This window comes from Saimiri boliviensis, chromosome 4 (genome assembly GCF_048565385.1).
Source record: "Saimiri boliviensis isolate mSaiBol1 chromosome 4, mSaiBol1.pri, whole genome shotgun sequence".
Classification (NCBI taxonomy): domain Eukaryota; kingdom Metazoa; phylum Chordata; class Mammalia; order Primates; family Cebidae; genus Saimiri; species Saimiri boliviensis.
In genome coordinates this window covers 144,827,920-144,840,680 of record NC_133452.1, presented here as the reverse complement: position 1 = coordinate 144,840,680, position 12,761 = coordinate 144,827,920, and positions in this window count along the sequence as shown.

Sequence of the window (12,761 nt, the reverse complement as noted above, 5' to 3'; positions counted from 1 at the left end):
AGAGAGACATGTCAAGTTTTGGCAGGCAGAGTCTATGAGACACAGCCTAGGATTTAACTCCATCTACCTGTTCTTAGGAAAAACCAGCATTTTCACTGAAGTTCTGCAAAGGGGAATTCAGTCTTTCTAAATTTCAAAAATCTGTGATATGGTAGAAAGGAAGCCAGAGTGTAACTTGCCTGATCTTCAGCTATTTTCATTCCGCAAGGGCCCAGGTCTTGCCTGTTTTGTTCAGCATCTAGATTAGCTCCTGGCATATTACAGGAGTTCAGTCAATGTTAGTTAAGTAAATGAGTAAATAAGAATGAATCCTGGACAGGTGCTGTGGCTCACACCTGTAATCTGAGAACTTTGGGAGGCCCAGGCAAGTGGATCACTTGAGGTCAGGAGTTCGAGATCAGCCTGGCCAACATGGTGAAACCCTGTCTCTACTAAAAATACAAAAATTAGCTGGGCATGGTTGACACAAGCCTATAATCCCAGCTACTCTAGGGGCTGAGGCCGGAGAATTGCTTCAGCCCAGTAGGCAGAGGTTGTAGGGAGCTGGATTGCACTACCGTACTCCAGACTGGATGGCAGAGTGAGACTCTGTCTGGAAAAAAACAAACAAAAAAGAATGAATCCTGTGATTGTATAATTCATGACTGTTGCATGTTAAAAACCTCAAACTTCACAGAATTTATCATTTATTAAATTAGCTATTCCTTACTTGCCCAAGTTAAACAATGTATTTGTTTGAGTTGTACACATTACGAAGTTGCTTTCTGTTACACCTGACTTTCTCAGAAATATGCAGGCTTATGACTTACTCTGAGTGATCAGCTGAAAGTGGATGTAGTCTTTAGAATAATGATGTTTATGGTTTTAGTAAAAGGTGAAAGATTTATACGATCTGAAGAGGAACCAGAGTACATGCTTATGGTTTTAGTATACTCCGTGTCACATTTGGGTCTGCAAAGGAGACATTGTTTACTTTCCCAGACACAGAAATCTATTTTGGGCACTTACTTGTCCACAGAAACCAGAGTTACATGCTTTGCAGTTCAGAGCCTGCTGAAGTGATGCAGTATGCAAAGGTGACGTCCTATACAGACTCTGTGTGGGAACAGAAGGGGAGAAACAGCACCACTCTGTGGATCACAGTTGTGACATAGCGTTTGGCATCCCTTCTACCAACTCAGTCTACTCCACTTCCATCTTCGTCTCCACTCCTGGCTGCACAGTGCTTCCAGGTGTTCTGGCTCCTTCCCCCAAGACAGCATCTTCAAGATGTGTCTGGGGGGCGGGGCCTGCAAAAGTATTTTTTGAGGTTTTATCTTTTGTATTTTGTTTGTGTGTTTCAATTTCATTTAGTTCTGCTCTGATCTTGGTTATTTCTTCTTCTGGGTTTGGGTCTGGTTTGTTCTTGTTTCTCTAGTTCCCGGAGGCGTGACCTTACATGATCTGCTTGTGCTCTTTCAGGCTTTTTGATGCAGCATTTGATGCTGTGAAGTTTCCTCTTAACACTGCTTTTGCTGTATTCCAGAGGCTTTGGGAGGTTGCGTCATTATTATTGTTCAGTTCAAAGAATTTTTATGTTTCCATCTTGATTTCATTGTTGACCCAATGATCATTCAGGAGCAGCTTATTTTATATCCATGTATTTGCATGGTTTTGAGGGTCCCTTTTGGAGTTGATTTTCAATTTCATTTCCCTGTGGTCGGAGAGAGTATTTGACATAATTTCAGTTTTCTTAAATTTGTTGAGACTTGTTTTGTGGCTTATCATGTGGTCTATTTTGGAGAATTTCCATGTGCTGATGAATACAATGCACATGCTGCAGTTGTTGAGTAGAATGTTCTATAAATATCTGTTAAGTTTATTTGTTTTAGGATATAGTTTAAATCCACTGTTTCTTTGTTGACTTTCTGTCTTGATGACCTGTCTAGTGCTGTCAGTGGAGTACTGAAGGTCCCCCACTATTATTGTGTTACTGTCTATCTCAGTCCTTGGATCTAGTAGTGATTATTTTTATAAATTAAGAGCTCCAGTGTTAGCTGCATATATATTTAGGACTGTGATATTTTCCTGTTGGACTAGTCCCTTTATCGTTATATAATGTCCCTCTTTGTTGTTTTTAACTGATGTTGTTTTAGTTTAAAGTTTGTTTTGTCTGATATAAGAGTAGCTACTCCTGCTCATTTTTGGTGTCCATTTCCATAGAATGTCTTTTCCTACCCCTTTGCCTTAAGCTTATGTGAGTCCATACTTGTCAGGTGACTCTCAAAGACAGCAGATACTTCGTTGGCAAATTATTCTTCATTCTGCTTTTCTGTATCTTTTAAGTGGAGCATTTAGGTCATTAACGTCCAGCATTAGTATTGAGATATGAGGTGCTATTCTGTTCATCATGCCAGTGGTTGCCTGAATACCTTGCTTTTTTTTCCCGTTGTGTTATTGTTTTATAAGTCCCATGATATTATGTCTTAAGGAGATTCTATTTCAAGGATTTGTTTCAAGATTTAGAGCTCCTTTTAGCAGTTGTTCTAATGGTGGCTTCCTAGTGGTGAATTCTCTCAGCATTTGATTGTCTGAAAAAGACTGTATCTTTCCTTTATTTACGAAGCTTAGTTTCACTGAATACAAAATGCTTGGCTGATAATTGTTTTGCTTAAGGAGGCTAAAGATAGGGTCCCCATAGCTTCTAGCTTGTAGAATTTTTGCTAAGAAATCTGCCATTAATCTGATAGGTTTTCCTTTATAGGTTACTGATGCTTTTGCCTCACAGCTTTTAAGATTCTTTCCTTCATCTTGACTTTAGATAACCCAAGGACTACGTGCCATAGTGATTATCTTTTTGTGATGAATTTCTTGGGTATTCTTTGAGCTTTTTGTATTTGGATGTCTAGATGTCTAGCAAGGCTGGGGAAATTTTCTTCAATTATTCTCTCAAATATGTTTTCCAAACTTTTAGATTTTTTTTTCTTTCTCAAGAACACCAAGTATTCTTAGATTTGGTCATTTTACAAAATTCCAAACTTCCTGGATGCTTTGCTCATTTCTTACAATTATTTTTTCTTTGTCTTTGTTGGATTGAGTAAATTCAAAAGGCTTGTCTTCAAGCTGTGACAAAGCTTGAAATTGAACAAGCTTGTTCAATTCTATTGCTGAGACTTTCCAGTACCTTTTGCCTTTCTGTTAGTGTAGCTATCCTTCATTTCCAAAAATTGTGATTGTTTTTTATTTATGCTGTGTATTTTACTGAAGATTTTTCCATTCACATCCTATATCATTTTTTAAAAAATTTCTTTAAGTTGAACTTCACCTTTCTCTGGTACCTCCTTAACATATGCCTATTGAATTGGACTGTCTGGTAGCAGACCCCAGAAGCATGCATTTTTTTTTCTTTTTCAGTATTGTTTTTTATTGTGGTAAAACACATGTAACATTGATCACCTTGATCATTTTTAGGTGTACAGTTCAGAGGCATTAAGCAGGATCACACAGTGGTGCAGACATCACTGCATCTCCAGGACTTCCATTTTCCCAAACTGAAATGCTATACCCATTAAACAGCAACCCCACATTCCTCTCTCCCTGGGCCCTGGTACCCACCATTCTACTTTTTGTCTTTATGAATTTGACTACTCAGTACTTCCTGTAAGTAGAATCATACAGCATTTGTCCTTTTGTGGTTGGCTTATTTCACTGAGCATCATGTCCTCAAGGTTTATCCATGTTGTAGTATCTGACAAGATTTCCTTCCTTTTTAAGATGGAGTAATATTCCATTTCATGGATAGACCACATTTTGCTTATTCATTCATCTATCAATCGATATTTGGGTTGTTTTTACCTTCTGATGATTGTGAATAATGCTGCTATGTATATGGTTGTATAAATATCCAAACCCAATTTTTTTTTTTTTTTTGAAACGGAGTCTTGTTCTGTCACCAGGCTGGAGTGCAGTGGCACAATCTTGGCTCACTGCAACCTCCACCTCCTGGGTTCAAGCGATTCTTCCTCCTCAGCCTCCCAAGTAGCTGGGACTACAGGCGTGTGCCACCACACCTGGCTAATTTTTGTATTTTTAGTAGAGATGGGGTTTCATCATGGCCAGGATGATCTTGATGTCTTGACCTCGTGATCTGCCCGCCTCAGCCTCCCAAAGTGCTGAGATTACAGGCGTGAGCCACCACACCCAGCCCCAAACCCAATTTTTAAATAGCCTACCCAGGTAATTTCTATGCCCTTTAATGTTTAAGAACCATTGCCTTTGGGAAACTAGAGCTCTAACATCACCATTTATATTCTTTGGTGTAGAAAGAAGTGAACTCTCCAGAGGCATTTTATTTCTAACTATAGGAAGGCATATTTGTGATCTCAGTTAATTACAGGCAATACTGAATAGACAGGGAGATGTCTTGGAAAGTTCAGGGGACTTTCTCCTTGCTCTGATATCATGTTGTCCAAAAAGCATGTCTAAGAACAAACCACTTAAGCCAGTTGCCGATATAGGGAATGTGTTGCATCAGAAGGGATGTGATGTCCTCTGAGAGGTTTCTTGACATTCTCTGTTCCTCATACTTCTACATGGGATGCTTTCCCTACACCTCACTTTGCTTGGACCACTCACCTTTAAATTTTGACTTGGATGTTTTTTTTTCCCTGTGAAGGTTTCTCTTTGGTGAGGGCAATCACCAAGATGGGATTAGCAGCCTTCCCTGGGGGTTCCTGCCCACTTTTTACTGTGTATTGTATTTACTGATTTACCTGCCTTTGGTCCTCACCAGACTGTAAGATCCTTGAGGATGGGACTCATACTTTCCCACAGCCCAACCCTCCTGTAGCGGCTGTCCAAGATCTGTAAGCCCAGAGGTGTAAGTGGGATGGTCAATGGAATGTGTGGATGGGGGTGAAGCACAGGAAACCTCATTCTCAGCAGGGCATGGAAGTGGGACAAGGGAAATCTAGGCACCTACTTTTGAAAAATGGTGTGTAAGCATCTGTGTGCCAGTTGTGGTGAACATTTCTCCATGGTATCTGAGAAGTCATCATCACCAACACTGAAAATAGAATTTGCTAAGTCAAAAGGAAAAAAAAATAGTTGCCATTTATTTGACAGTGCAATTAAAGTCATCTATGAGAACTGATTGTTCTGAAATTCTATGCAGTATCATTATTTATACAAAATTCTTTTTAAATGTTGTTGTAAATTTGTAGTAATTACAGCAGGATACCCTGTGCATGTTTCACTGTTTGCTCCTGGAGAGTGTCTAATTGCAACTCAGAAAAATAGACTGTGCTAAGGTCAATCAATGTGTTATGATCAGGCCGTAGTCTGAGACCATTTATATCCAACTGAGATAGAATCAGAGAAGATTTTTGCAAACAACTGACCTGTGTTTTAGAGGATAAGAAGAGGTAATTTTAAGCCCAAGGATAGTATCTGAAATCTCTAGTTCCCACAGAGTAATGAGACCTGGTTCTATAAGTCTTAGTGAAAATCCATTGCATTACTTGATAGTCACATCTTAAATCCCAAAATGTCCTGAATAAATACCCTGTGTGCCATTTCTATCCATGTCACTGCATTTGCATACTCCACAATCTTTCTCCCTCTCTCCTCTCTTCCTCCCTCCCTCCCTCCCTTTTTTTCCCTCTTTCCCTCTTTCTTTCTTCTTTCTTTCTTTCTCTTTCTTTCTGTCTCTCTTTTTCTGTCTCTTTCTTTCTCTCTCTCTCTCTCTTTCCTTTTTTTTTCAGGACATTACCTGTTGATTCTTGGGCAAGGTCAGGACTTTGGTGGACATACTTAAAGAAGAAAGGAATCTTCAGCTAAAGTGTCTATGATCCGTTCAGATTTGGAGGGCATGGCTCTTCTGACAGTAGGGGCCATTCTAGGATTTTTTGGTTGAAGGTGAGTGAGAATTTGGTACATGGAAGGGGATGGATGACTCCAAGGGCAGAGAACGAAAAATCAAGTGAGCTGAAGAAGGAAGCACAGTGGTAGAGACCGACCGACTTCACTCATTACCATTCAACAATGTGTTGGGTTGTGTAAGGCTGTGGACTCATTAGAAGATTTGAAGATGTTCAGCCTTACAACATACTCAGTGATTGTGTGTCCCAGATACGGCACAGCTTCTCCAGGGACTAGAGTGAACACAAAAGTGGGGCTGAGGAGAAGGAGGTAAAAAAATTGATAGAGGGTTATTTTACCCAAATCAGGATGACATCAAAGGAGCCTGGATTACACCTTATAATATTGGGTTGGTGCAAAAGTAATTGCGATTTTTGCCATTTCTATTAATTTGTCACACATTCTATTGACTATTCCAGAACTGCAGCTGTACCTAACTTATTGGGTTGGTGAAAAAGTAATTGCAGTTTTAACCCACTGAATCTAGGTCTAACCCATTTAGATTCAGTGGGCTTTCTTCAAATAGACTGTGCTGATCAGGTAGATGACAATAGAATTTGTTTTACTTTTCTTTTCTTTTCTTTTTGTTTCTTTTTTTTTTTTTTTTTTTTTTGTTATTCCTAATACTTAGATAAGGTAGACAGGGAGTAGTCAGTAGGGTTTCTAATGATAGATGTACCACTTAACTGTGTTACCTAAAACAAGGCACCACATTTCTTTGTCTTCAGTGCCTTCATCTATAAAATGGATGATTGCCTAAATGATCAATGAGCCCTCTAGAGCTCCTAATTCAAACAAGCAATGTAGTTCAGTTACTATGCATTTTGTAAGGTGGTGGTTCTCAACCAGAGGTGATTTTACTCCTAGGAGACAGTTGACAATCCTCGGAGACATTACTGGGGGTGAGGTGGGGAGGTGGAGGTTGCTACTGGCATCTGGCAGATGGAGGCCAGGGATGCGGCTAAACATTCCTTCAATGCACAAGACAGCCACCCTGCCCCATTGCAAATTTACTCAGTTCCAAATATCAATAGTGCCAAGGCTGAGATACCTTGCTTAAGTGGGAGAAGCTGACACTCAAAAGAGGACATGACCCTGTCTGGGTCTCTAAGTGTAACTGGGAGAGTTACGGCAGGTTCTATGCCATAAGCTATGGAAGAGTAATAGCATATTAGAAATCACATGCTGATATGATGTTGATATGCTTTTTCCCTTTGTTGAGTGTAGAATGTCATTTCTCAATAAGTTTCATTTAAGATGTTGAAATAAACTCTAATTGAATATGCCATCTGGGAACATTGAACTGCCCAGAGACAGCAGTGGGCTCAATTCACATTATTCTCCACACCCCCACTGGGTAGGCCTGAGTGTGAAGGGACTACTCAACTGCTGTCATACTATGCATTTTAAACACCTTTCCATGGAAAGCTCAGAGTTCTACATCGAACATGGTAACACGTGTCCTCTGCTTACCTCAATGTTGTCCATTGTGTTTTAGGGGAAACGGAGGCGCAAATTATCTTGTCATGGATCTGGGATCACGACTTGGCTCTGCTGGTTCTTTCCTCTAGGTTCAATCCATTAGCAGATTTTTCCCATCCCAGTGTTTCTACCACATACATATACACGTGTTCAGTGTGAACTGTGCCTCTGCAAGAGAGGCTGCTATATAAATCTCACTTGTGAGGATTAAGTGAGATGATGTATAAAAAATGCAGATGTCCAGGACATGCTGTGTTCTTTGAAAGCACCAAGCTAATGTTGAGCAACAGCAGTGGGTAGATCTTGAGATTAAATGTCACCTCCATGCTGTTCCTGCTTCTCAGTCTACTTTTTAATTTGAAGCGGGTGGTGATTGAAAGTTAAGGAGGTTTTTCTCTGTCCTAATCTGGATGTGTTTCATGTTGAAAACACAGGAAAACAAGACAAGTGGGCCAAACTGCCTTGTTTCAGTGCTCCAGTGACCACAAGGACTAATTGCTGTGCTAACAAGAATAAGAGTTTATTTAGGCTTAGCGGATCAATGGACACATTCAATTTTCTGCATGCACAGCTCAGTCCTGTTCCTGCCTCTGCATGTGCATTTCCAAGACGCACTGATCTACAGTAACCTCCAGATGGCTGCAAGTCCCCAGTCCTCAGCGTGGGATAACCTCCAGCAGGGGAGAGCCCCCTAGGCCGGCTACAGCCACTGCTGTCTTTTTCTGTTCACCTCTAGCCTCTCTTCTATGTCCCTAACGCCTACAGAGTTTTAATCACTTTTCCATTAAAAATAGATGTAGAATAAATCCTGAGAGGCTGTATGAAGATCTAGTTCTGTTCTTGTTAGATGACTAAAGGAAACAAGAACTTGAAGGGTGGCTAGAAGGTAACAGAAAAGAAAGGAACTAGCATGCAATTTACAGATATTTTCTTTTCCTTTATAGAGATGAACTTTGATTTGGTTCCAGATGGGTGGCCCAGCTATTCTTCTGGCAACAGCTTTCAGGGCAAGGCTTTTGCTACTGGAATGATTTAAGGAAGATCCCTCAATGTTTCAGAGTAAAGATATTTCTAAAGAAGTACTTGTGTCATTGCCCATCTTGAAGATTGACGTTTATGGGTTGCTCAAATGCTGATATCAGCTCAATGTCAATATATACTCTTACATATAAAATCCATCTAAGATGCTAGTGCAAGTTAAAATTCTTAAAGGAGATGACCCGAACAATCTTCTTAGTGTACCAGGGAGACCAGACTGAGTTTAAACTATGTTTACCCTGCACTTAGACATGCCAAGTGTATCTGGGAGATTAGTAGATTGTGTTCAATAAAAATCCACTTAAATAAGGGAGATATTAATTTGAATTCCTTTGGTTGTAAATTAAAAAAAAAAATCTAACTTAAAATTTTTAAAGGGGGTTGGGGGAGAATGTGATGACTCTTACAGTTAATGTGAGCTTTAGTTTGACTGGATATGGGTACTAAAACAATGTTGTTAGATAATAAATCTAATTAAATCTAATCTAAATTTCCATTTTCAACTCTGCTTAACTCTCTGTTGGCTTTATTCTTGGACTCCAAGTCAATGGCAAAATGAGCATCCACCATGTTCTCCATTCTACCAGCTTCAGGTCTAGTGGAAAGAAATGAGAAATAAGCTCATTTTTAAATTGAGTGATTGAGCAATAGAGCTGGGCTTGGATTTCATTGATGTGGTTCTCCTCTCTGTCACCACACTCCCCTGAAACTGTTCTACCCAAAGTCACCAAAGATCAGGGTGAGCATGCATATCAGTTTGCCTGAGATGGTCCGAGTATGTATGTGCTACCTGAGCATACATACGGATAACACCCTGCTGTAGTCATCCTTGAAGATGGCCCTCAATTAATTATCCTAGCCTCCAATTGCTCACACTCTTCTGGGACCCCTTCCAGACTGAGTAGGGCTGACATGAGTAACCACTTCAGCCTTGCTCTCTTGGTTGCCTGACCTGGGGTAAGACAGTTGTCATGTTGTTAGAATACTCAAGCTGTCTGTGGGAGGCCCGTGTGGGGAGGCACTGAAGCCCTTGCCAACAGCTAGCACTAACTTTCCAACCATGCGACTGAGTCACCTTGGAAACAGATCTCACAGCCCCAGTGAAGCCTTTAGATGACTGCAGTCCCAGCCAATATCTGACTGCCATCTCATGAGAGGTGCTGAGCCAGAATGGTTCTGCAAAGCCACTTCCAAATTCTAGACCCACCTACACTGTAGGAGATAATAAACATTTGCTGCGTTAACACAGCACTGAGCTTTGGGGGTAATTTGTTATACAGAAATAGATTAGTAATACATATCCTCTTTCACTCTTAAAAGTGTCCCAGTTTAGAAAATAAATTAATTGTTCACCAACCGATAACCTCCACATTGACAACGCTAGTCTTCAATTCTTAGTCAACCCCTACATTCAATTTCCTTGATGTGTCAAAAGCATTCGGCGCAGTTGACCACTCTTTTCTCTTTGACACACTTTCTTCATTGTGCTTTTAGGATAGCACTATCACAGGCTACTCCTACTGGGGTTCTTTTTTCTTTTTTTTTTTTTAAACACACTCTCTTTCTTTAGCTCTTGATGCCTAAAGTCTCCAGGATCCTTCGGAAGAAGTCCTCAGAATTTCTCTCTTAGCTATTTAATATTAATGCTTAGTGCCTCACTGATTTCATTGAGTCCAATGAACTTATAAGATGAACACTCCCAAATGTTAAATCCCTGGTCCAGATGGCATCTATGTTCCAAACCTGCATGATCAGCTGCCTAGTCAGTATCTCCACCGGATGTTTAATACGCATCTGAAATCAACATGTCCATAACTGGAGTTCTGATCTTGCTCCATAAGTCTTCTTCCCCTTAGACTTTCACATTCTAATTAAAGATAGCTAGCATTATTTCTAGAGTTTTTCAGGCTAAAAATCCTGGAATCGTCCTTAACTGCTTTTTCCTCCCACCTCATGTCCAACACAAAGCAAATTCTGAGTCCAGGTATGCTCTCCAACCTCACTACTACTACTAACTTTACCCAAGTTACCATCACCTTTTACCTACCCCTAAATATCTCCCTCTCGGTACCCTTCAGTCTGCAACACACCAGCCAGTCTGTAATGATTCTACAACCGAGATCAGATTATGCTGTTCCTCTGTGCAAACTCCTACAATGGCTTCTCACCTAACTCAGGAGTAAACCCCAAGCCTTTCTCAAGGTCTGCAAGACCCTATGAAATCCAGCTCCTTCATTGCCTGACTTCATTTCCTCCACGTTCATTTTGATCACACCACATTTCCTAGGGGTGGCCTGAAGATGTCAGGTGCAATCCTATGACAGGGCCTTTGCACTGTATGTCCCTCTGCTGAGATACCTTTGCCCCGGATATCCATTTGGCCACCTCACTTTATTCAGTCTCAGTTCAAAGGCCATCTTGTCAGCGTGGCCCCTGCCGATCACTATATAAAAGCAATCTCTACTATCACTTTCTGTCTGCTTATTGTGCTTTGTTTTTTTTTTCTTCTTAATAATGGTCATCACTAGCTGATGGGAGTTGATTATATATATATGGGAGTTGATTATATATATATGTATCACATATATATGTGATATACATATGTATCACATATATATGTGATATACATATGTATCACATATATATGTGATACATATATATATAATATATATATGATACATATGTATATAATATATATATATCTTTCCCCAATTTTTTCCCTCTAGAATGTGAACTTTTTTTTTTTGAGATGGAGTCTTGCTCTGTCACCCAGTTTGGAGTGTGTAGTGGTGCCATCTCGGCTCACTGCAACTTCCACCTCCTGGGTTCAAGCAATTCTTCTGCCTCAGCCTCCTGACTAGCTAGGATTGCAAGTGCCTGCCACTGCACTCAGCTAATTTTTTGTGTTTTTAGTAGAGACGGAGTTTCAGCATCTTGGCCAGGCTTGTCTTGAACTCCTGACCTTGTGATCCACCCTCCTCAGCCTCCCAAAGATCTGGGATTACAGGCGTGAGCCACCGTGCCTGGCCTTGAATGTGAACTTCTTGAGAGAAGGACTGTTGCTCATTGCAAAGGCTATCGACAAGTCTTCTTGGGCCACAGAGAGGATAAGATGCCACCAACATGGGTCCTGGCATCTTCTGCCGCCATGGGAAATGCCCCCAATGGCTTTGACTTTCTCAGCCAATGGCAGCCGGAGCATGGTCCTCCATATTTTCAGCCCATTTCCTAGTTCTCATTTAAAACAAGTGCAGCTTGCTAGCAGTGCTCATTTAATTTACATAAACATGCTCTTCAAGGCTGAAGCAAATATGACTGATTTTCAATGTGAAAACAAAATATAAAAACCTTCATAGAATTATTTCTAAACAGAACTTGTTTCTACTCCTACTATAACACAAATGTATATGATGTTTCATTAAGATTAGAGACAAGAGTATTCTCAGACAAACAAGGAAATAGATTAACAGGTGCGCAACCAGCCTTGGAGCAATTTGATGGGCACCATCAGAGGAGCAGTGTGACTGCTGGGCACTGACGACAGCAGAGCTGGTTGGGTACAGCTGCGGGTAGGGGCCATCCCCAAGGAAAATGGGATGAGGAAAGAAGAGCAAGCGATGTCTCTTAGAGCCAATAGCACTGGCACTCAGAATACAAATGAGACAAGCTTTGGGAGAGCCCAGAACCCTTCACCACATTATCAGCTCCTCATAGAAGGACTTGTGACTATCCTGCCCACAGCTGTATTCCTCATACCATGACTAGCACATATTAGTGGTGGCTCATAGATGTTCATTGAGTGTATCAGTGGCTCTGCATGAAGAGTTTGAGGAAGGCCAGTTTAACAGAGAATCGAGGAATGGAGACCCAGGATTATTGACCTATGATTGTGGAAATACTATTTTTATCATCAGATAGATTTGGTCAGGGGCCTACAGGTACACTAGGAAGATACTTACAATATTACTCTTTTTAAAAATCTCTCCCTTTGTGGAGCCATTAATCATAGAATTCACAACCTGATGCTCCACTTTGTGGGTCTGCCTGCACAACTAGGGTTTCCAGCTCATTGCTCCAGCTGTTCTTAACCTCTGAATTATGTTTTATACCTTTCTCTGCTGCTGCCATCCCTGGGTGTTGCTGGCAGTAGAAACCAGATTGCCCTACTGCCTTTCTTAAAATGATGTGAAATTTTCTGTTGCTCACTGGGTTAGTAGTTGACTTATGCTGCAGGAAATCTGGGAATTGAAGATATGACAGATAATTAAGCCCCAATTCTCTCAAACAAACTTCTTCCCCTTCTTCATTATTCCTTCCTTAACTGTTTATTGTCAATAACATGC